We start from the raw sequence: 24,912 nt of genomic DNA, 5'->3' as shown, positions 1-24,912 counted from the left end.
TCAGTTAAAGGAAGACCACTACTGATTTGGTTTGGTTTATCAACAGGAGAGTTCATAAGGAATTATCATGAGAAAACAGTGGCAGCCACCCCAGTAATAGCAAAGGCTTGAGTATTAAGTAGTACCCAGTACACTTAGCTTCACTCCCTTCCCTACAGCGAAGGGTCCCTCGGGACAGTCACCTTCATGAGGAACAGCAGTGGTTCAAACCCTAGGACATACATGGGAAGTGAAGGAGTAAAGGGTTGAAGGGGTACAGCCAGGCCTGAATCCCTCTAGGAAAGGACTCTGGTTTAAGCCCACAGTCTTCTCACTGCACTCACAACCAGTAGCACCCCCACCCCACGACCCTCTCTCCTTTTACCCCAATTCCTTAATATCTGCTCAGATCAAGAAAAGCAGGTGGGGACCTGATGGCCTTTTCAATGCACTGAATGGATATTTTAGTGTTTTTTTTTTTTTTTTTTTTTAGGTAAGCTCTATGCTCAATATGGGGCTTGAACTCACAAACCTAAGATCAAGAACTGCATGCTCTACAGACTGAACCAGCCTGGTGGTACCCTGTGAATGGATATTTTCAACTTTAACAATTTTTTTAAATGTTTGTTTTGGGGAGGGGAGAACACAAGTGGGGGAGGGGCAGAGAGAGAGGGAGACACAGAACCTAAAGCAGAATCCAGGCTCTGAGTGTCAGCACAGAGCCAGGTGCAGGGCTCGAACCTACCAACTGTGAACTCATTACCTGAGCCGAACTCAAATGCTTAACCAACTGAGCCACTCAGGTGCCCCAGATATTTTAAACTTTAAAGCTAAGGCTGGCTTACATGTGAGTTCCTCTTTATCTGAATATACTTCATTCCTGAATATCTCTGTTCTGTTGGCAAATAGCAAAGCCCTCTCGACTTCCCCATCTGACCCTCCTCTACTGGGGCATCTAATCCAAGGCCCAGTAAGACTTTGACAGTGACGATGCACAGCGTGGTGAAGAAGCTCTGGATCTGCATCAGAATGCCTGATTACCCAGCTCTGCCAAACTAGGTTAGTGACCTTTTAGCCTTGGTTTACATATCTTTAAAATAGGGGAGTGTGAGGGGTGCCTGGGTGGCTTAGTTAAGCGTCCGACTTTCGCTTAGGTCATGATCTCGTGGTTCGTGGGTTCGAGCCCCGCGTCGGGCTCTGTGCTGACTGCCAGCTCAGAGCCTGGAGCCTGTTTCAGTCTGTGACTCCCTCTCTCTCTGACCCTCCCCTGCTCACGTTGTGTGTGTGTCTCTCTCTCCTAGAAGTAAATAAAACATTAAAAAAAAAATTAAAAAAAAATAGGGGAGTGTGCAGGTCATGTGGGTGGCTCAGTCAGTTAAGTGTCACTCTTTTTTTTTTTTAATGCTTATTTATTTTTGAGAGAGAGAGGCAGAGAGAGAGGGAGACACAGAATCCAAAGCAGGCTCCAGGCTCTGAGCTGTCAGCACAGAGCCGGATGCAGGACTCCAACTCACAAACCGCGAGACAGTGACCTGAGCTGAAGTGGGTCGGTCAACTGGACTGAGCCACCCAGGTGTCCCCAAGCATCTGATGCGATTTTAGGTCAAGGTCATGATCTCACGGCTCACAGGATCAAGCTATGTGCTGGGCTCTGGACGAACAATACAGAGCCTGCTTGGGATTCTCTCTTTCCTTCTCTCTGCCCCTCCCCTGCTCAAGCTCTTTCTCTCCCTCAAAATAAAAAACTAAACTTTAAAAAATAAAATAGGGGAGTGAGGTTTGATAATTTTTAGGAGTTCTTCCAGCTCCAAACTCTGGGAACATTCAATATAGACTAGAGCTTCATGTATTTACATCCCAGTGAAATACCTCAGTGAGGATCTAAATGAGGCTAAAAGACACATATACTAGAAGGGCCCAGCCATCGAATCATAAAACCTAAGAATGCTAGAAGCACCCAGAACATAGCAGTCTCCTCAAAGGAAGCTCTGGGTTTCGGAGCATGCTCAAAGATGTCTATGGCTCACCATTTCCCATGGGGAATGGTTGGACCATCCCTATGAAAGCCAAGGACTCAAAGAGTACAAACTCAAAACTCAGTTATTCCTCCAGACAAGGGTCAATTCTAAAGGTGCAGACCCAGAAATACCTTTATAGTTTACATAAAAGCAGGACCTAAATTAAGATTTTCAAAAAGTCAGATCCTCTGTACTAAGCTTTCTTCTAAACCCACAGCTAGAGGCCAGCCCTGCAACACAAGGGTACACTCAGAAATTACCCATACAAATACCAGGGTCTCTGCCTCCTTCTTTCTCTAGCATAACCAAGATAAACTCATTCTGGCATGGTTCCGTTAATTTGGTAAAGGAGGATACCAGGCAATTAGGCCATGTGCATGTCCCCCAAGGACAGAGCACTTCCCCAGCTACTTTTGTTTGGTATGTCTTTGTTTGGGTTTAGCCCTGGCAATCTGGCAGGCAGTGTATTTCCAGGGGGAGCTCTGTCCATGGTGTGAATGCCCCAGCCTTGAGGTCCTCGTTCATTTTCATAAACAGAGCCCAGTTGCCACAGTGACTGGTGCTAGGAGCAGCTGCTAAATAGCAGAGGTCACCCAGAGCTTTCTTTGGGTTCTACAGTCTGGGCTATCTGTCCCTGTGCCTCTGTGGGTCAACAGGAGCTGCAGTCACGCCAGCCAGTACTTCATACAGGAGTCCAGGCACTGAGGAAGAGCCACCGAACAAGCTGCTAAATACAAGTGTGATTTCAAGGTGGGGCCCGGACCCACATAACAGATCTCGGCCAGGAGCACAGGAAGAATGAAGGGCATAGGAGTGGCAACTTTCTCCCTGGGGGTTCCATGGTCCCCAGGGGCAAGGCCACAGCTCAGTGCAACAGGAAGGACCTGGCAAAAGTGAATGTGGAGCTGGGTCTATGACACTTTTGAATCATGGATGTCAATCAGGTACTTTCTCCGCGAAAGGTTCTCCCCACCTCCACAGCACGAAACCCGTACCCCACCTGACACACATAGGTTTAAAAAAATAAATAAATAAATAAATAAATAAAATAAAAAGCCTTCCAGACCAGAGTCCTAGACGTCTTTCTTAACCAGAAACTATCCCTTTTGTGTTTCCATCTTCCCAAGGCAACCCTGCCCAAGAGCCACAGGATCCGCTTGGGCAATCTGAATATAACTAGGGAAGGTATGAAACATAACTGTGTCTGGAAGCACATACACCCATGGCCACTGCCATCATTGTCCATTGGCTAAGATCAGAAACAGTTGTTTTTTTTCCTCTGCAAAGTAGAGCTTAAGGAAGAGGTTTTCAGATAAAAACATAAAAGCAGCTATTAAAAAAGTGGTTATAAGGCAGGTCCTCTTGGCCCTTACCAAACCAAGTTATCTTGGCTGGGGCCCAAAGAAGCCATAGAATAGAACCGAACATAAACCGCACTTCACATCTTTCAGACCCATCCCCATGTAAACAACATGGAAGTAATACACATCCTTTGTCCTAGGGACAGTTCCAGAGATGATGACCATTTAAAACTTAATCAAAATGAAGGCTTACCTTTCTCAAAAACATACGCTTCTGTCTTTATCAACCATGAACCAATTAGACCACACAAGGAGAGGAAAATGGGATGAAAGTTTCCTAATTTATCAGTGTAACTCCAAAGGTAAACCTGAAATTTTGGATCCATCATGCTTTCCAAACAGGACCCAAATGTTTCACACATAAGACGCTTCTGTGCTAATCCCACCACTGTAGTTTATTACAGGCCAGAGGAAACCTAAATAATTAAGAAATTTGTCCTTAGGCAAATAGTTCAATAATTTAGATTTCAAAGGCTGTGTATTAACCTCTGTTTACACGAAGTAATGTGTTTTTTCTTTGCCTGAACATCAAAATACTCTGCAATTAATTACTTCTATTTTTTAAAAACCCAAATATTTTTCAATATAATGGCCAAAATATTTTAAGAGGGGGGAAAATAAAGCATGTTCAATATCTGCTCATTCTCTGAAGACATAAAAATATCATTAAGACAATATCTTAATGGAATTTGATTGATATGGACAGTTATAAAAGAAAGTCCTTCAGAGGCACCTTGGTGGTTCAGTCGGTTAAGCGTCCAACTTCAGCTTAGGTCATATTCTCACGGTTCATGGGTTTGAGCCCTGTGTCAGGCTCTGTGCTGATATCTCAGAGCCTGAAGCCTGCTTTGCAATCTGTGTGTCGCCCTCTCACCCTCTTCCCCTCCCCCACTTGCATTCTCTCTCTCTCTCTCTCAAAAATAAACAGTAAAAAAAATTTTAAAGCCCTTTCCCCTTAAAATTATAATTTTTATCTATTCCTTTTTCCATTTTACCTATGAACAATGTGAATCTAAGAATGGAACAGCTTTTTATCTCCTTACTTAGAAACTCAACAAAGTTAAAATTCCAAGTTAAGGTTTAGCTTTGGAAATTAAAAGTTACTTCATTTTTTGGGGCGCCTGGGTGGCTTAGTCGGTTAAGCGTCTGACTTTCGCTTAGGTCATGATCTCGTGGTTCGTGGGTTCGAGCCCCGCCTCGGGCTCTGTGCTGACTGCCAGCTCAGAGCCTGGAGCCTGTTTCAGTCTGTGACTCCCTCTCTCTCTGACCCTCTCCTGCTCACGCTGTCTCTCTCTCTCTCCTAGAAATAAATAAAACATTAAAAAAAAAAAAAGTTACTTCATTTTCTAACTACCTTCTTTTCTTTAGAGCATTCCTAGTTCATGATTAATGGAACACCTTAGAAATGAACTCCACACCTCACACAGGGAAGTGTAAATAGAAGCACAGCAAGTGGCCTAAACGGCAAAGATCTTTACAAATACTAAGGCCTCATGAAGACAATGATCATATTCCCTGGAATTTGTAGAGGGTAATTTCCAAAGTTTTAAAAAAATCTATTTGTCACTATATTGTCCTCAAATATTATCCACATTTGATAATAGTAATATCATCATCTGAGGCTCCTGGAGAGCTCAGTTGTTTAAGCATCTAACTCTTGATTTCGGTTCAGGTCATCATCTCACAGTTGTGAGATCAAGCCCTGCAGCGGGCTTCTTGCTGTGTAGAGACTGCTTGGGATTTTCTTTCTCCTTGCTCTCTCCCTCTCTCTCTGACCTTCCTCTGCTCGAGCTCTCACTCTCTCTCAAAAATAAATAAATAAAACTTAAAAAATATATTATCATCTATGGAGTAGTTATTACGTATCAGGCCTTCTTCCAAGCGCTTTACTTGTATTTATGTATTTATTCCTCAAAACCACCTTGAGATATACAATTGTCTTCATTTTACAACCAAAAACACTGCGGTAGAATGATGTTAAGTAATTCACTCAAAGTCATTAAGTTATTGACTGACTGACTGAGTCAAGTGACTAAGCCAAGACCAGCCCTGGTGGGGGAGGGGGAGCAGAGGCATGTAGGGAGGGTGGCACCTGGACTAGAAGGCAGAACTGGCATTCTGGTTCCAAAACCTGAAGGTGTTTCTTCCCAGAGAAAATGCTGACCCAAGATAACTGAGCACTATGCCAATGAGTTCTGACCTAAACGTATGTCCTCATTTTGTGCAAAACTCGGCTATAGGCACGTTAAAGAGAGATAGACATACCAAAGGAAAAAGGAAGCTCAGATTTCCTTAATTAACTGTGCAAAGTTCTTAGCTAATGTCATTTTAATTTTAAATATATTTTCTACAACCTAAGAAATAAATTTTAAAGCCTTCAGAAAAAGGAACTATTTGGATTTTATATGTTAGAATTTTCATGACATTTTTCTCCTAAATTGTAATGTTTTGATGACTTTTTACAATTCATATTTCTGGCCAATTTGTTTCATTAGCACTCATAGTAGAGCTAAGCTCATATAACATCACTGGGGCTATAGTCTGAAGCTGCTATCCAGCTGAGCAGATTTCCAAACCCAATTCTTACACAGCATCATTTACCTCTGCCTTGGATAAAATTAAAAACCTGTCCTTCCTTTCTAGAAAATCTTCACATACCAAAACAGAAAAAAATATTTTTCTGAATGTATACAAAAGCTGCAAATAATACTACTAGTATTAATATTTTTCCTTAGGTCTCACTTCCTATCCTCTGACAGCTTCTCCTTCAGCTCAGGCACAAAGAATGGGCCACGACATACACACGAAAGTGACATTTATTTCCCTGCACTCAATTGAAAACATATTCACATTTGAGTGTTTAATCTTTAATCCCATCACTTGAATACTGAGCACCTACATATCAAGTTCCTGTAGCTGCTACAGATATCACAGTGAACAAGGTAAGCTTCCATCTTACATAGGAGAAATAGGCGATAAAAAAAAATAAGACAGACCAAACTTTTAAACACAGAGAAGCTCCTCCTCCAGGAAAGGACCTGTCCAACAATGCATGGGGGTGTTTCATAGAGTGAGGTGTAGAGACCCAGGTACTGCCCTTCCCTTCTGGCTCACTGCCCCACCACAGGCTTAGTGGGACAAACTTCTATGCCAAATGCGTACCCAACTGCTCAAAGCAACTCTGTCTGCAAATGTAAGCCTTACTCTTTTACCAACAGGGAGCAAAATACTTTAAGTCCCATTGACACAGCATTCTGGTCACTTTTAGGCAACCTTAGTTACCAGAATCCATTTACTCCACTGTGACTGTTCAGGTAAGTTATCTGTTAACCAAATTCCATTGAGCTCTACAGGGCAGAAGAGGAGCTGAGAGTGGAGGTTTACAGCCAGGTGGATTGCACAACACAAGGACGAAATTTCCCAGGGGTCGGGGATATTTTAAATTCAAGTCAAGGCTAGAGGCTCAGTCAACAGGATATTAGAAAGGCAATTTATGTATCAGACTGAGCTGAACCAGATCATCTCTAAGGATCCTTAAAATACCAACATACCACAAATCTAGAACTCTAGTAGTGTGCCTTATGAATGTAAAATCTACCCAGATGTAACTTATCCTAAAACATTACTTAAGGATAATGTTACTAATGAGATACAAATTCAGATGTCATGAAGAAATAAGCAACCTAAAATATACCACATGCTAACTAAGTAATAATTTTAATAGCACATAAATACTAAAAGCTATGGTTTAACAGAGCTTAGTAAGTGCCTGGCAGGTTTTGAGCCTGTGAAGCATGGTATCTCATTAAATTTCAAAACAATCTAGTGAGATGGATACTATAATTATATTAGCTCCACTTTATACATGAAGACAATGAAGCCAACATAGGTTAAAAAGCTATTTAGTGGCAGGCGTGGGATTTGCACCCAGGCAGTTGGCTCTCAAGCCTGTGTTCTGAAGCACTATGCTCTGTTAAGCTGTCCCATTGCAGATGACGATCATTTTCCTCTTAGATCAGGTCATATAAATAACCTGAAATAATTAACTACTTAAAGGGACTTTTGAAATGTGATGAATGAAACTTTTCTGATGTAAGATAATCAGAAATTTTTCTTCTAGATATAATGCATACTAAACTTTCTATAATTTACTAAACTGTAGAAGTGCTCAAGAAAGTTAGTTCAGTTTCCAAATCTTATTTCCAAGTAGTAGCTTAAACACTGGGAGAATCTGGCTCAAAATCAATTACAAAATTTTCCTATGACAGTATAACAAACACACACTACATTAGATATTTATATTTCTGCTAACTATCAGAGATGCCCAAATTGGTGATCGTGACATAGCTGGCCCTCAACTGTGGCAGTTTCCATTACAAAATCCATTTTATAGGAATTCAGAATCCTGTTTAAAAACTAATTGAGACTGATACTTAATAGGACAATATTCTACTGGCTTCCCCTACCCTCTTGTTTCTTCATCTTTAAAAACCAAAGCCGTCAAGTCTCCTTCCATTTAAAGAAAGGAAAAGTTTAGTTCCAAAGTTTGGGATTCTTAATACATTNTTTTTTTTTTTTTTTTTTTTTTTTTAGGAGTGCCTGGGTGGTACAATCAGTTAAGCATCTGACTTTGGCTCTGGTCATAATCTCACAGTTCATGAGTTCAAGCCTTGCACTGGGCTCTCTACTGTCAGTACGGAACCCTCTTCAGGTCCTCTGTCTCCCTCTCTCTGCCCCACCCCCACTCACACTCTGGCTCCTTTGCTCTCACAAAAATAAACATTAAAAATTTAATCAAGCTTTTTAAAAAATCAAGTACTAAAATAATTAGCCTTATGAAGATTGTAAGTATAGAATGAATACTACAACCCCAGCCTGCTTCAAAAGAGACATCAGTGATATATGAAGAACCTATAACAAAGAAAAATGATTTATGTTAATATTTATAAATCTCCACACAAAAGAAGTTTATACATATCTACACAGAACATTGTAGCACAAAAATTCTAGGAAATCATATACTTTTTAATTTGTTGTACACATAAACTGACAGAGGGGTGCCTGGGTGGCTCAGTCAGTTAAGCATCCAACTTCAGCTCAGGTCATAATCTCACGGTTCGTGGGTTCGAGCCCCGCATTCGGCTCTGTGTTGACAGCTAGCTCAGAGCCTGAAGCCTGTTTCAGATTCTGTGTGTGTGTCTCTCTCTATGACCCTCCCCTCGCTCATGCTGTCTCTCTCTCTCTCTCTCTCTGTCTCAGGAATAAAAAATATTCAGCAATAATTAAAAATCTTTCTCTTAGTATAGTAAAAACTAGCTAAGACAGAAACTACAATTTTTGGAAGGGGACACTGAAAGGACTCTCACATCCCTGCCTCACAAATATTACGTCATATCCTTAAGATATGACCCTCTTCATCATTAACTTTGTAAATACCACTCTCTAGAAACTACCTGTATTGCTCTGTAACGACCAGGCTGCTAAGACGACATCTTTGACAGCAACACTGACCTGGAATCATAAAATTTGGGAGCTGAAAGAAATCTGAAAATCTTAAGGCCAATCTCCCTCATCTGCCAGGTGAGAAAACAGATACAGCAGTACTAATGAGTGGCCTCCCCAGGGCCCAGACTGCTAGGTGAAACCCTTCCCCGAAACTTCCAAGACACAATTCTCCCCCTCCAGAGGACAAGATAGCTCTTCTTTTATTTAGCAAGCAGCAAATCTGAAACTTTCTGGTATTACAATCCCTTTATGCTTTAAAATTACTGAGGATTCCAAAGAGATTTTATTGGTATAAGTTATATCTAATAACATTTAGCACAACAGAAATGAAAGCTGAGAAATGTTTTAAAAATATTTAAAACCAACAATAATAAACCCACTGCATGTTAATGCAAATTTTATCTTTTATGAAAAATAACTATTTTTGAAATAAAACAATTTAGTGAGAATAGAGGCATTGTTTTATATTTTTGCAAACTCTTTAACATCTAGCTTAATAGAAGACAGCTGGGTTTTCAGATCTATTTCTGCATTCAATTTATTGTGATACATTATTCTGGCTGAAGGATATGAAGAAATCTGGCCTCACACAGATATACAGTTGGAAAGGGGAAGCAAATTTTATTATATATTTTCATATACTTGTAGCTAGCCATTTCTTCTTTGATATTTTACCTAAACCCATTAAATAGTCATTACTTAAAGGTTAGATGTGATGTGGAATCTGAATCACATAATAGACTTTTCATATCTTGTTACGTTAAAATCCATTGCTCTGAAAATACTAATTACAAAGGAAAAAGTAGTAACTTTATAGCAGAAAAATCTCACAGAGACCACTTTAGCCAGCTGATAAAGGCTAACTAACATCATCAGTAACAAGACATATCAACTTAATGTAACCCTGATTTGATGCCCTGAGAAGGGCACATTATCTCTGTGTACCCTTCCCAATAATCCATAATCTTTTTTAAAAATATAATTTATTATCAGATTGGTTTCCATACAACACTCAGTGTTCATCCCAACAAGTGCCCTCCTCCATGCCCATCACTCACTTTCCCCTCCCCCCACCCCCCATCAACCCTCAGTTTGTTCTCAGTATTTAAGAGTCTCTTATGGTTTGCCTCCCTCCCTCTCTGTAACGTTTTTTTTCCCTTCCCCTCCCCTATGGTCTTCTGTTAAGTATCCCAAGATCCATATATGAGTGAAAACATACAGTATCTGTCTTTCTCTAATTGACTTACTTCACTTAGCATGATACCCTCCAGTTCCATCCACGTTGCTGCAAATGGCCAGATTTCATTCTTTCTCATTGCCAAGTAGTATTCCATTGTATATATAAACCACATCTTCTTTACCCATTAGTCAGTTGATGGCCATTTAGGTTCTTTCCATAATTTAGCTACTGCATAATCTTAATGCAATCATGAGAGAATATCAGATAAGCTCATATTGAGGAACATTTTCCAAAATGCTGACCACTCTGTTAAAAGTGTCAAGGTCACTGAAAGAACTGTCACAAAATAGAGGAGGCCAAGGAGACATGACAATTAAATGCAATGTAAGATTTTGAGGTAGGTCCTGGGATAGAAAACAAACATTAAGGGAAAAGCTGGTGACACCTAAATAAAGTATATATTTTAGTTGATAATATTGTACCAAGATTAATTTTATAGTATAAATGTTGTCATAAGATGAGGCTGACTAAAAGCTATACAGGAACTCTTTGTACTACTTAAGTAAGTCTTCCAGAAGTCCAAAATTATCTGAATATATAAGGTTTTTAAAAATCAATTGCTTTATCTTTTACTATGAAGATGTGAGATTTTTTATTACCTACACATGATTGTGTAACATCGTATATCAGCCATCTGGAAAGTCATGGTTCACTGAGTTATGCAAATATGCCAAATATTGACATATTTCTTATATGATATAAAAAAATCACATTTGTTAATATTTCCATGGGTCTCATCAAAAAAGTATTTAACTACTGAGAAACTGCATGGTCATGGTGATGAATGTAAGTTTTCCAAAGCTTTAATTTTTGCTTGAAAAATAAAATTTTTCATTGGCAACTAATATTGCACACTGTTTTCTTTGAAATAACAGGATCACTTTGTTCACTTTCAAAAAAATGTCTGCCAAGCACTGAAGGCTAGATAACCATCATTTGTCACTTTCTCTTTCAAGTAAAATGGCATTCCATGAAAAACAGACTCGTTCAGCTCACAGTTCAAACAACTGCACAAGTGTTTCCCCAGGACAACCACTGCACTTTGGAATATAGAAGGGCTACTTGCCTAGTGCCCATTTTATCATGCAAAATATGAAAAAACCATGTATTTGAGGGTGTTTAACTCCTTTAGCAAGAACATTCTTCACTGAAACTAATGCATGGCATTGTCTCCATCCCCACAAAGGCACCAGCTGTTTTATCAAATATTCCTTTTACACCATCACTGCAATGTTAACCTGGTGAAAGACAATTTAGAATTATCATTATAATAGTTTTGACCTCACAGACCCCTTGCAAAGGTGTCAGATCCATGACCACACTCTGAGAACCACTGGTTTAAAGAGTTAACCTTTAGCTCATGAATGTAATAATATACCACCACTTCTTAAGCCAAAGTATGGAGTACTAAAGAGTCTATGCTGGGGCGCCTGGGTGGCTTAGTCAGTTAAGCGTCCAACTTTCACTTAGGTCATGATCTTGCGGTTCGTGGGTTCGGGCCCCGCGTCGGGCTCTGTGCTGACTGCCAGCTCAGAGCCTGGAGCCTATTTCAGAGTCGGTGTCTCCTTCTCTCTCTGACCCTCCCCTGCTCATGCTGTCTCTCTCTCTCTCCTAGAAATAAAAATAAAAATACTAAAAAATAATAAAATAAAAAAAAATAAAGGGTCTATGCTAAGCTTCATAGAATATTTACCAAGAAGCAATATCTTTTTGCTGTCGAAGACATTATCTTGTGACAGATCCAGTACCTGCCTTTAAATCAACCACCACAGGTCACTCAGAGATTGTTTTCTCTAAGAATCTGAAGACAGTGACTCCTCACCTGTTCTTCACAAAATAGCCTCCAACTCTTTTTCTTTCCTCCAAGATAAAATACATTAAGATTCAGATTTGTTACTTTAGCAAAGTTGTTTCTCTTTATTGTGCTTTGTGTGAATAAGACAGGGTTATTATTATTATTTAATAATGCTGAACAGCCACTGTGTGCAAGGGGCCAGGGATTTATCAGTGGACAGTCCCTGCCCTCTCCCTGAAAGATGACATCCAAGCAGGGACAAAGACGATGTGGAAACTCCTCTACTTGAGAATTTTCATATATATGGAAAATCTGCACCAGAGCTTTTGCAAACTGACTTGACTTTCATCGAGTTTACACTTTAGTGGGGGAATATAAATAATAAACAAAATAAGTAAATTATAAACATGTTTTAAGGTGATAAGTGCTATGAGGAAAAACAGGGCAAAATAAGAAAGAATGGAGATACCAGGGGTTCAGAGAGATTACAATTTTAAGTAGGATGGTGGGCCTGAGCCCAGAGATACTACCATAGATGAGGAAAAATTACCATCAGGTGGTCTCATTTCACTGTTTCTGGGTTCTCCTGTCTCTCCCCCAGCCATAATCCTCAGTGTCACTACTACCTTTCTTGAAGATTCATGCTTCTAGCTAAAAAATCAACTTCCTCCAGAGGAGCAAGGTCTTTTCCATCCTGGCTCCAGATTTAGCCCTTCAGCTGTTATGCTCCTCAGGTGGTTTCAAAGCCACTTGAGTTCTAGCTCCGCCAACAGCAAATCAGCTATCTCCTAAATACCGTGACCTGCCTTATCTCTGTTGAGAGCACACAGTTGAACAATAAATTCACACTGCCCATCATAAGTTGGTTCTAGCTCTCTTTACCAAAATACACAAATTCTCCAAATAATGAATGATTAACGTTTTGAATACTTACTATGTTCCACAAACTTCTGGCTGCTTTACATGCATTTCATTCTCAGAATGAAATCAACAGACTAAGTGTAATTAGCAGTATTCTATAGATTGGTTAGGCAATAGAAACTCTCAAAGTCATAAACTTGGGACTCAAACTTAAATCTCTGAAACAAAAAAAAAAAAGAAAGAAAGAAAGAAAGCTTATTCACAACCTCCTCCCAGCTTCATTATACCCCTTATACCATTTTAGTACTCCCCGTGTACTGTTTTGAGAAGAACATAAGGAAAATAAAGAAACTGGGCATTGGTAGAGACTGTCTTATCTGCAAAATTGTATTTCACAATTAGATCTGATTCTTGCACCAAAAAAATATGTCTGAATAGTAAGATTTAAAACTTAAAATACTGGGTAAATATGTTCACCATGCTAACATATTCAAAGAACATTATTTTCAATAGTTTCATTTAAAATAAACATGACCCTCTGACTGATATGCATACAGAGTAGAAGATACTGCTGATATCTCTATGTCTACGTGAGGACACTAAGGCTACTATATAGCCTGCAAATAGCAAAATCTGGGTTTGAACCTGTGTCTGAATCCACAGCCCAAGGGAACAACTACCATCCAATCTCTGTCAAAAAATGAACACGGTGGTAGAAAATTACTTTGACTAAATAAAAGTGTAATAGTCCAACAGATTTGCCTTGCTAAAGTCCTCAGACATTCCTCACATTTGGAGCATAAAATCTCTACAAAACTCTTTAGCTATAAGTCTCAAATAAAGCTTCACCATAATGATAGTTTTCTAGAAAAATCTGCTGGGAAAACCCAAGGGTCCAGCAAAACTATAAACCTTTCAACCTTTCCATGCTGATATTGCCCCTAACACTGACATTTAGTCCAAAGGAACAAGGATGCTCATTTTACCTCAGTGAAGAAATGCTATGGCTATCCATGGTCAGCAACATCAGTTTGAGCCTTAGCTAAAGAACATATTTCTTAAGTATACACTGAATTCTGAGTTCCTACAACTTTGGGGGTTTTTTGGGTTTTTTAAAAAAATTTTTAATGTTTTATTCATTTTTGAGAGAGAGATACAGACAGCGTGAGCAGGGGAGGGTCAGTGAAAGGGAGACACAGAATCTGAAGACAGGCTCCAGGCTCTGAGCTAGCTGTCAGCACAGAGCCCGACACAGGGCTCGAACCCACAAACCTCAGATCATGACCTGAGCTGAAGTAGGACGTTTAAACTGAGCCACTCAGGCGCTCCCCCCTACAACTTTGAGCAAAGCCAGCCAGATCAATAACTCGCTTCATCAGTGGCTTTGGTTATCAGTGACTAAACTCACTCTCCAAATGACCAGAAGAAGAATTAGTTTTCATCATTAGTAACACAGAGTAGTTTGAAGATGATAGAAATACAGCTCTAAATAGAGGTTCTCATACCTAATTCTAATGAAACAGACATGCATGAGGGACACACTATAGTCCTCAAAATAAACTACTGAAAACTACTAAAAGCAGTGCTGAAAGAAATTAAGGAAAACCTACACAAATGGAGAGGTATACCATGCTCATGGACAGCAAAACTATTATATGACACACTACAGATTCTGTGTACTTTTCATTCTATCAATGGCAATCCTAACCCCTATCTCTTCCACTCAAATAGACTTAAATATAAATCATCATAGTTATATTAGGGTAACTTTTTGTTGTATTTTTTTTAAGTAAAATCACTCTTTAAGACATCAATTTAACTATTAGTTATAACATTATTCATGATATTTTACAACTTACGTGGGATATACCAGTAAGTCTTGACATTGAGGCACAAAATTACTTTGTAAAATAAAAGTGTAATCAGACCAAAAAACAAAAAACAAAAAAACAGTCATTTATTGGTTCAAAGGCTCTATTCCCAATTAAAAAATATCTTTCATGTCATCTCACAGCTCTGAGATCTGCATTCCAATCAACTCCACCAAGTTGCCTGGGGAACTATCTGCAAAAAGGGTTAAAAGTTTGAAGTCATTACTCCAGTCTTCTGGTTGAGGAAGAGGCTGGTTGCCCAAGGTCTCAGGGTAGCCACTCTCACACAGAGTAAACAGAGGCCACTGTGCACTCAGGAATAAATTCTTCAACCAACACACACTCTCCTGAGGTTTCCTTTTAAGATTTTTCCAACAGATTCCAAGCTGATTAATAAACAGAAAATAACAGATTTTGTTGGGCCTTCCTTGAGTTCAGGAAGATCTGACAATATCATGAAACAACCTAGCACAGGCCTCTGAAATTTTTCATTAGAATTCTTTTCTCCTGAATCATGATAATAAAGTACAATTTGGCCTGAGATTTGTACGTAACCACTGACTCACAGTCTGCTCAAGCTCAGGAGGATGGGGAAATAACACCGAGGTCTGTCGGTAGGAGGCAGGGCCAGGCCCAGGAAATGGCAGATTTCTGGATGGGAGTCTTCAAACAGTGCTATATACTGCTTAGAAAACAGCTCCCTCCGATAACATTTTATTGGCTCTGAAAAAAGTGCAAGATACTCTTCTCTATTTTCATCTTCAACTGACTGCAATGCTCTCAGAGTCACCAGCACTCGCACTCAGAATCTCTCTCATCTTTAAGGGGCAGAGAGACCTTCATTATCTTTCTACAATTCATCTGGCTAAGCTAATTCTAGGTATTATGATTTTATAAGATATGCCAACTGTAGCAAAATACAAAAAATAAAATGCAAGCCTATTTTTCCCCTTTGTACATACAATATACCCTGAACTTAAATTGGCACACACTTGAGGTCAAGTTGAAATTTTTGAACACCATTTTCCAAATGCAATAGCAGCTTGCTGCCCTGGGCCAGCCAAACAGGAGAAATGAGGAATCTCATTTGTTTTATTTTAAGGAAGGTGGGGGAGCTACTTAAGGACTGATCCTGATGCCTTTGAATGTTTAACACTAAAACCTGAATTATTCCATAATAAACCAGAGCTCTCTTTCCTCTCTCTAAGAAGAGGCCCTTGGGAAGTATTTATTTAGTAATGAATGATAAGTAATTGCATTTCTCTCACAAAACGATAAACAAACAAAACCTCTAGGAAAGGCACTTTGAGTTCCCTAGCTGAGCAAGGCCCAAATGAGCACCATCAGACTAGAGCCTGAAGCATTAAACTGGGAATTTAGGGAACAATGTGGCCACAAGCACTTTCTCCAAAAAGAAAAACAACTCCCCTCTTGGCCCAACTCCAAAAGGCAATTGAGTTGGGTAAGGTCCAGGTTACTCTCTGAGCAGCCTCTCTGCCAACTTTTCTCCTACAGGCATTAAGTTTTTCAGCATGGGCTTTGCAAATAATCTAAAACAATTAATTATTGCTTTCGAATTCACCTCATACCACTAATGAACTGTTGCCAGACAGCCTTTGATAGCGTTATTTCCAGAGCTAATTAAACATAGCAAAACAGAACACAGCCTTGCTGGGCATTTGAGAGGGCGAGGCTGAGACCTGGCTGGTGACAGTGAAGCCATCCTTGCAGACAAACTTGGGCTAACAAAGGTTGGGGGGGGGTTAGCTGGGGTCAGTCCCTCAGGGTCTTTTACAACATGACAGACACTACTCTCAAATTATATCATTATCTAGCTATTGAAGTTCCAATAATTCTTTCACAGTAAATAATTTTTTTTCTCTTCTAATGAGTGAAAATTCTTATTTTGATACTTAAAAGTTTGGAATTCCTTCTAGTCTATACCTCCATCTGCTAAGACTTATTTTCAAATTAAAAAGGTGTGCAGGGGCGCCTGGGTGGCTTAGTAGATTAAACATCCAACTTTGGCTAAGGTCATGATCTGGTGGTTCGTGAGTCGAGCGCTGTGTCAGGCTCTGTGCTGACAGCACTTCCCCTCACCCATCCCTGCTCCTCCCCCGCGAGCTTGCACGTGAATGTGTGCTCTCTCTCTCTCACACACACACACAAAAATAAATATTCAAAAAAATAAATAAATCTCGTTTCCAAATTCCCTTCTTTCAATCAGAGTCCTGCATAATCCAAGATTTCCCACTCCCAAGACCTCTGTCATGTGGAAATCTTTCCATTTTTTTACTATCTAGTGCCACACAGAATTTCAGACTGCTCCACATGCATGGCCGGCAAGATAAACACATTTTGGGGAGGCCTAGAAAGAAGCTAGCAGGGGGCAAGAAGTAAAAATGTTGTTGCATTCCTCTGGATTCTTCTGGTCCAATTTCAAAAACAGAATGACCACCACCTGGGGCTGCATAAGGCTGATCACTGCTCTCCTCCACACGATGGCAATGAGGTCCGAGAAGGCAAATCAGAAAACCTTATACGCCGTGGACCAATAAATGAAAGTTATTTTAAAAGACAGCTTCTCAGCCACAGAGGTTACAGCTTCTCTGTGTCTTATCCCAATTTTTAATAAATATAGTGTCAGCTCCTTAACTCCTGAAGATATTGGAGAATCTACTGCTAAAACAATAGCTGCCCAACATAAACCCCAGGACTCTGGCCAAAGCTGTTCCTGAGAAGATAATCACTGATTACTCTTTAGCCTGTGCTGTGGCCAACACCACTTGCTGAATGTGGATTAACACTTCGGGGAAGGTGAAACTCAGCTACATAAAATCACTGGACATGGGTGCCTGGCTGGTTGAGTGGGTAGAGCATGCAACTCTTGATCTTGGGATATGAGTTCAAACCCCACATTGAGGGTAGAGTTTACTTAAAAAACAATCACTGGGGCACCTGGGTGGCTCAGATGGTTAAGCATGCAACTTCAGTTCAGGTCATGATCTCATGGCTCCTAAATTTGAGCCCGACGCCGGGCTCTGTGCTAACAGCTCAGAGCCTGGAGCTTGCTTTGGATTCTGTGTCTCCCTCACTCTCTGCCCCTCCCCTGCTAGCACTCTATCTCTCTCTCAAAAATAAATGTTAAAAAAAATTTTTTTTAAATCACTGGACAAGCAAGCCACTTGGCTTAAAAAAGTGACTCCTTCAACAGGAGTTTCTTTGACTGAAATTTCATTTTGATTAATTTGGATCTTGGGGTCCATGGCTCTAAGGTACACTCCAGACACTGGGAATTAACTTGTTTCTGTTTCTAATAATCATGATACTCTCTGTACTGTGCTGTATTCTCTCAAAAGCTTTAAGTGCCTGTGAAGTCATAGCCACTAGCCACTAAGCAAATGACCTCCTAAGACCAGAAAGTCAGAAGAGATGAAGAGAATGACCAACTTAAACAACATGAACCTGCAGTTCTGACCTGTCCATAAACACCACACAGAAGATCAGCAGAATGAGAACTTCAGAGTAGCAGCTGGGAGTGATTCTAATGCCTTAATTTTGGTCATATTTCTCAGGCTGAAGAGTGTGATCACAGGGAGAAGAGGGGATTGTTAAAAACAAGGGGCACCTGAGTGGCTCAGTCAGTTAAGCACCTGACTCTTGACTTCAGCTCAGGTCATGATCTCACAGTTCATGGGATCAAGCCCTACATATGGTTCCACACTGCCAGTGTGGAGCCTGCTTGGGATTCTCTCTCTTCCTCTCTCTCTCCCCCTTTCTCCTGCTCTCTATCTCTAAATAAATAAATAAATAAATAAATAATAAAACAAGAAAACAGGCTAAAAATGGAGTTATTGATGCTAAGCCCCACATCACCAAACTATCTGAATCACAGTTTCGGCTCTCCCAAAAGACAATCTTAAACCAGTCACTCAGGAATTAATTACCCGGTCAGCACTAGGGAGGTAATATGCCCGACATACCCCGGCCCTAAAGTGACCTTACTGTAAGCAGTCCACTTATTACTGCTACAACGTCCTTATTCCACTCCCTCCTGTCATTTTGTAAAGCTCCATGGAGCAACTTTCTGTCTGCTAAATGGGATGCTACCTGATTCATGAATCATTGAGTAAAACCAATAAACCTTTAAAATTAAATAGTGAATAAATACAGTGTCAAGGTGCTTAATAAATATCAATAGTGACTTAGGAAATTTAGGGAATTTTTTTCCCTTCTAAAAAATGTTAACTTCTAAAAAATATTTTTAGTCTTTACTTACTTTTGAGAGAGAGAGAGAGAGAGAGAGCACACAAGAGAGGGAGACACAGAATCCACAGCAGGCTCCAGGCTCTGAGCTGACAGAGCCCAACATGGGGCTCGAACTCCCGAAATGCAAGATCATGACCCGAGCCAAAGTCAGATGCTTAACTGACTGAGCCACCCGGGTACCCCAAAAGTGTTAACTTTTTAAAGTTCTAGTTTGGGAGCACATGTACCCTAATGTTCATAGCAGCACTCTCCACAATAGCTAAAACATGGAAAGAGCCTAAGTGTGCATCAACGGACGAATGGATCAAGAAGAAGTGGTTTATCTATACCATGGAATACTACATGGCAATGAGAAACAATGAAATCTGGCCATGTGTAGCAACATGGATGGACCTTGAGGGTGTTATGCTGAGCGAAATAAGTCAGGCAGAGAAGGACAAATATCATATGTTTGCACGTATAGGAGGATTAGGAGGAACTTGACGGAGGACCAAGGGGGAGAAGAAGGGCGGAAATGGTGGGGGAAAGGGAGAGAGGCAAACCATGAGAGCCTCTTGAATGCTGACAAAAACTGAGGACTGACGGATGTGGGGGGGAGGGGGGGATGTGCATGGAGGAGGACAGTTGTGGGGATGAGCACTGAGTGTTATGTGGAAACTAATTTGACAATAAACTATTTGTAAAAAAAATAAATAAATAAAATAATAAAGTTCTAGTTTGGAATATGATAATAGGAATTAACTATGGGAGCACCTGAGTGGCTTAGTCAGTCAAGCATCCAACTCTTGGTATCATCTCAAGTCACTATCTTACGGTTCAAGCCTACTGGGGATTCTCTCTCTCTCTCCCTGCTCTTCCCCTCCTCACACATGCACATGCTCTTTCTCTGTCTCTGAAAATAAACTTAAAAAAAAAAAAGGTATTAAGTAGGAATTAGTGAGGGAGCCAGAGTTTAAAACAGCTAGAGCAGGAATTAGGTGCTCCCAACTTAACACTAACTTTTTTAGTACCATTTTTAACCTATCTCAACTCCACCTTTTATCTAGTCAGCTGGTACCATCTTTCATGACCTAAAGTCTCCTCAGTTTAGTTGCCTGTAACAATGTCCCCAGACTCACTGAATCAATAAAGTCTCCTGCCTTGGTCTACTGAGTCACAGGCAAGAAATAGGAAAAAGCAAATAAGGTACATGAAAGGAAGAAATGAGGGAAAATTCCTTCTTTAATAACTATAATGATTATGTCAAGGTGTAGCCCCAGCTAATAAAGACGTAGCTGGTCTCTATGGGTGCCCCACACTCATAGCTGGAGAGCTAAAGGTGTCTGAGGAGCTCACCCCCTCATACCAACTTCCTCTTGGGCATATGAATCCCTTGGACCTAAATGAATTTACTGAAAGGTTCTCAAGGTAGCTGTTTCAAAAGCAAGCTAAAACCAAACTCCCATTTACGAGTTAGAATTTTCTAGAAAGTGTTCACAGGTTTTGTGTTATAATTTGTCCACTCAGAAAACAGAATGATCGATGTATTCAAATGTGGTCCGCAGACCACTGGCATCAACATCATATGGACCTGTCAAAATATGTATAGTCTGTGACCCATCAAGAAATACTAAGCAGGGGCGCCTGGGTGGCTTAGTCGGTTAAGCGTCCGACTTTCGCTTAGGTCATGATCTCGCGGTTCGTGGGTTCGACCCCCGCGTCAGGCCCTGTGCTGACTGCCAGCTCAGAGCCTGGAGCCTGTTTCAGTCTGTGACTCCCTCTCTCTCTGACCCTCCCCTGCTTGCGCTGTCTCTCTCTCTCTCTCTCCTAGAAATAAAGAAAAAAAAAAGAAAAAAAAAGAAATACTAAGCAGAATCTGTATGTTAACAAGGACCTCAGAGGATTCATAAGTACATCAAAGTTCAGAAAGCACTGTTCTAATGTTGGTCTGTTTAGAATTTCCAACTCCAAAAGCAAGGTGGGTATGTATACCCCACTCTCAGGCAAAACCACTATGAATATCTGTATTATAAAACATATTTTAAAGTGATTATTTTCTTCAGAGGAAAAAACCTGCTGTATCAACCTCAAACTTAATACAGCTTTATCTATAAAAATGAGTTTACACACAACACATTTATATACTATATAAAGATGGACACAATTGTATTTCCCTCAAACACTAGTTTTGTTATGAGAAGCACTTTTGCAAAAAGTGGTAAGATCCTCAAAATCCATAATCCTGAAATAAAGACCACCTGGGGAATGAAAAGAATGAGACTTGGCAATCAGGAAAGTCAGTAATTTGGGAAGAGAAGGTCCAGGCTTTTGAGACCATGATTATTCAAGAACATTCACAGTGCAGAGGGATTTTCTTTAGATGGGCTAAGATACAGCGTTTACTGTTACATAGAAGTAATTATTTTTATTAATAAATTATGGCATGGTATTCCACTGATATGAGATACAAGTCTTTATTCTTTTTTCCCCCTAAAGGAACATATTAAAATCACAAAATCAGGGGTGCCCAGGTGGCTCAGTCAGTTAACAGTCCAACTCGTGGTTTCAGCACAGGTCATGATCTCACGGTTTTGAGTTTGAGCCCCACACCAGGCTCTGCACTGACAGTGAAAGGCTTGTTTGGGATCTTCTCTCTCTCTTCACTCTCTGTGCCCTTCCATCTCTCACGCATGCTCTCTCTCAAAATAAATAAATAAACTTTGAAAAAATAAAACTAAAATAGAATCACAAATCATTCTTAATTTCATAAGCATATCACTCCCAAGGGTCTTCCCTTCTAAAATCTGATCCTGGCCCCCATCGTACTCTTGCTCAAATATCACAATAGCCATTAATCAGTAATCCCCAAATGCACCTTTGCCCAACAGTCTATTCTCTTTTGTTTCTTTTTAATTTTTTTAACATTTATTTATTATCAAGAAACAGAGAGAGACAGCATGAGCAGGGGAGGGGCAGAGAGCAGGGGAGACACAGAATCTGAAATAGGCTCCAGGCTCTGAGCTGTCAGCAAAGAACCTGACACGGGGCTCGAACCCACAAACTGCGAGATCATGACTTGAGCTGAAGTTGGATGCTTAACCGACTGAGCTACCTGGTGCCCTCCAACAGTCTATTCTCAACACAGTAGCCACAGGATGCTATTAAAACACCCTTCATATCTATCATTCTGCTAATCAAATGCTGTGGTTGTGTCTCATTCAGAGTAAAAACCTTACAATGTGGGTGCCTGGGTGGCTCAGTCAGTTAGCCGTCCAACTCTTGGCTGTGGCTCAGGTCATGATCTCAGGATTATGAGATTGAGCCCCTCATCGGGCTCCGTGCTGACAGCCAGGAGCCTGCTTGGAATTCTCTCTCCCTCTCTCTCTGCCCCTCCCCACATGCACCCATGCTCATGCTCTCTCTAAAGATAAATATACATTAAAAAAAAAAAAAAAGAACTTTGCCAGGGACTACAGGCTGTATGCAGCCCCACACCTGCCCCCAGCTCACTCTCTGATTCTCTACTCTAGCAGCCATCTGGCCTGCTTACTCCTCTGCTTGAGCACTTCAGGCAAACTGCCACATCAGGACCTTTGCACTTGCTTTCCCTTCTGCCTGGAAGGCTCCATCCCCTAGAGGGCCACTTAGCTTACCTTCTGTAAAATTTTCTTCAAATATCCCAGTGAGGCCCTCCCTATCCACCTTACTTTACTTTTTAAGTTTATTTTCTTAACAATCTCTACACCCAATGTGGAGCTCAAACTCATGACCCCCAAGATCAAGAGTCACATGCTTTTCTGACTGAGCCAGCCACATGCCCTACCTTACTGTAAATTGAACTCCCTTACTAACAATCCCTAGCCCCTTTGTTTCTTCTCCACTGAACCTGCTAAACTATGCATAATTCCCTTTGTTCCTGGTCAGTCTCTCCCCACTAGAATGTAAGCTTCAGAAGGACAACAACTGTTAGTCTATTTTGTTCACTGCTCTACCTCCCCCACCTGGGACAGTGTCTAGAATGCTCAAGAGATGGGGGCACCTGGGTGGCTCAGTCAGCTGAGTATCTGACTTCGGCTCAGGTCATGATCTCACAGCTCATGGGTTTGAGCCCTGCATCGGGCTCTGTGCTGACAGCTCAGAGCCTGGAGCCTGCTTCAGATTCTGTGTCTCCTCCCTCTCTCTCTGACGCTCCCCTGCTCACACTGTCTCTCTCTCTCTCTCTCAGAAATAAAAAAAAAAAAAAATTACAATGCTCAAGAGATGCCTGTTGAATAAATCGATTAACTCTTTAAGAAACAACCGTGTTACAAGGTGGAAAAAACTCAGTGCTGCACTGCCCAACGTCTCCCCTTTCTGTGCCTCAGAAGCTAGCAAAGTACGTGAGACTTGGGTACACACACACAGTTTACTGGCCAGACTACATGGCTTCATCCAAACACAGCAGTTACTTAAAAACTGAACGAAAAGGTGAAATGAGGGGTGCCAGTCTGGCTCAGTCAGTGAAGCATCCGACTCTTGATCCCAGGGTCACGGGTCTGAGCCCCATGTCAGATGTAGAGACAGTTTAAAAATAAATTAAAATGTTTTTAAAAAGGTAAAATGATCAACAGTGCTTTCCTCTAACTCAAAAGACAGGGACAGGTGGGAGCTACGCGGCACAAGAGCGCTGGCACGCACTGACGCACCCCACTGGGAAAACCGGCACGGCAGAGTGCTGTAGCAGCTCAGTGTCACCGATGGAAAGGACAGAGCCAGTGCCACTCTGGAAGCTGGTGCTCTGCTCTCCCCGGAGCCCGGAGCTACCCTAGCATCTCCCCCCTCCCTGCCCCACCCCCATGGGGCAGAAGAGTAGGAAGGGAGCTGTTCCTCCTGATGGTTCTGGTCCATCTTTTAGACAAAGACTAACTCCTACAGGCACATGAGGACACAGGGTAGTTACACTGGAGCTGTTTCCTTCTGCCAGAACTACAGCTTCTCACCATGAAGTGCCCTTCCCTGCCAACACAGAGAATAATCTAAAAAAAAAAAAATCAATTTTCCGTTGAAGGCATTAAGATTTTCCACACTCTAGGTTTTTTAGGGTTTTTTTTTCTTTTTTCTTTTCTTTCTTTCTCTCTTTCTTTTTTTTTTTTATAAGATTGCTGTGAGTTGGCAGGGCAGAAGAAAAGCTGGGCCCCAGTCCCCAGAGCACCTGCTACCTGGTCCCTGGAAGGAAAACTCTGAGAACAAGTGCATTTTTTTAAGTCCTCTAGAATTCTGCCTGATTCAGTGTCCTCTCAGAGAACAAAAATATGACTACACTGGACTTCAGAATAAATCTTTTTTTAGGCTGTGCTGGCAGAGAATGGTTTAAAAAGAAAAAAAAAAAGTCAGCAAGCAGCTCACAGGGATGCATTGCAGTCTGGGCCAATCCTCCAAGAGGGCCGAGCACCTCGATACCTCAATGGCCATGCGCAGGGTCGTCCCAAACGAAAGCCTCATGTTGGAACCCTTCCCGGAACACTCCCTGATCCTACAATGCTTCCAAAACCAGCACTCGGAGCTCGGAGCTCTATCAGTGATTCAAGGTAGCCCCAGAGCATGAAAGATTAGTTATCAAAGCAAACAAGCTGAGAAAGCCTCATTTCCTACATCCACGATGTGTGAAAGTATAGGCTCTGAGCAATCAAACAGCTGTGTGGGTACATACAGATAGCTCTGTGCTGGTAGAAATGCTGATCAGGGTTTATAAAACAGACCACTGCCGGTGTCCTAACATAACCCCAATAAATCAAGAATCCAAAAAGCAGCGTAGCAGTTATACAATTTAGAGTAAGGATGCAAAGGAGGGGGAAACCTGGGCTCTGTTCACTTGTCTGACATCAAATCTATGTGCAATCTTACTCGTGTTCCTGGTGAACATTTTTCTTAGTCTATGCACAGCCAGTTACCCAACGATATGCTGGCAAACCGTCTTTGCAAGTGAATAAAAAGCTGTCTTAGACATCATGTCACAATCTACCCTGCCCACTGCACCCCCCCCCCCCCAACCCCC

General features: G+C 41.0%; 1 protein-coding gene and 1 non-coding gene across 4 annotated transcripts in view; one reads left to right on the top strand and one right to left on the bottom strand.

Annotated features, from left to right (window-relative positions):
• TGFBR3 (transforming growth factor beta receptor 3) overlaps nucleotides 1-24,912 on the bottom strand; it is a 204,047-nt gene that overhangs the window by 154,615 nt on the left and 24,520 nt on the right. The window lies entirely within an intron of this gene.
• On the top strand, nucleotides 4,478-4,562 carry TRNAE-UUC (transfer RNA glutamic acid (anticodon UUC)). Its single transcript has one exon. It is a non-coding gene; the product is annotated as a tRNA-Glu (tRNA).

This window comes from Crocuta crocuta, unplaced genomic scaffold, assembly GCF_008692635.1.
Source record: "Crocuta crocuta isolate KB4526 unplaced genomic scaffold, BGI_CrCroc_1.0 scaffold48, whole genome shotgun sequence".
Lineage (NCBI taxonomy): Eukaryota > Metazoa > Chordata > Mammalia > Carnivora > Hyaenidae > Crocuta > Crocuta crocuta.
The sequence above is the reverse complement of the archived record's forward strand: the minus strand, read 5'-3'. Positions and strand labels throughout refer to the sequence as shown.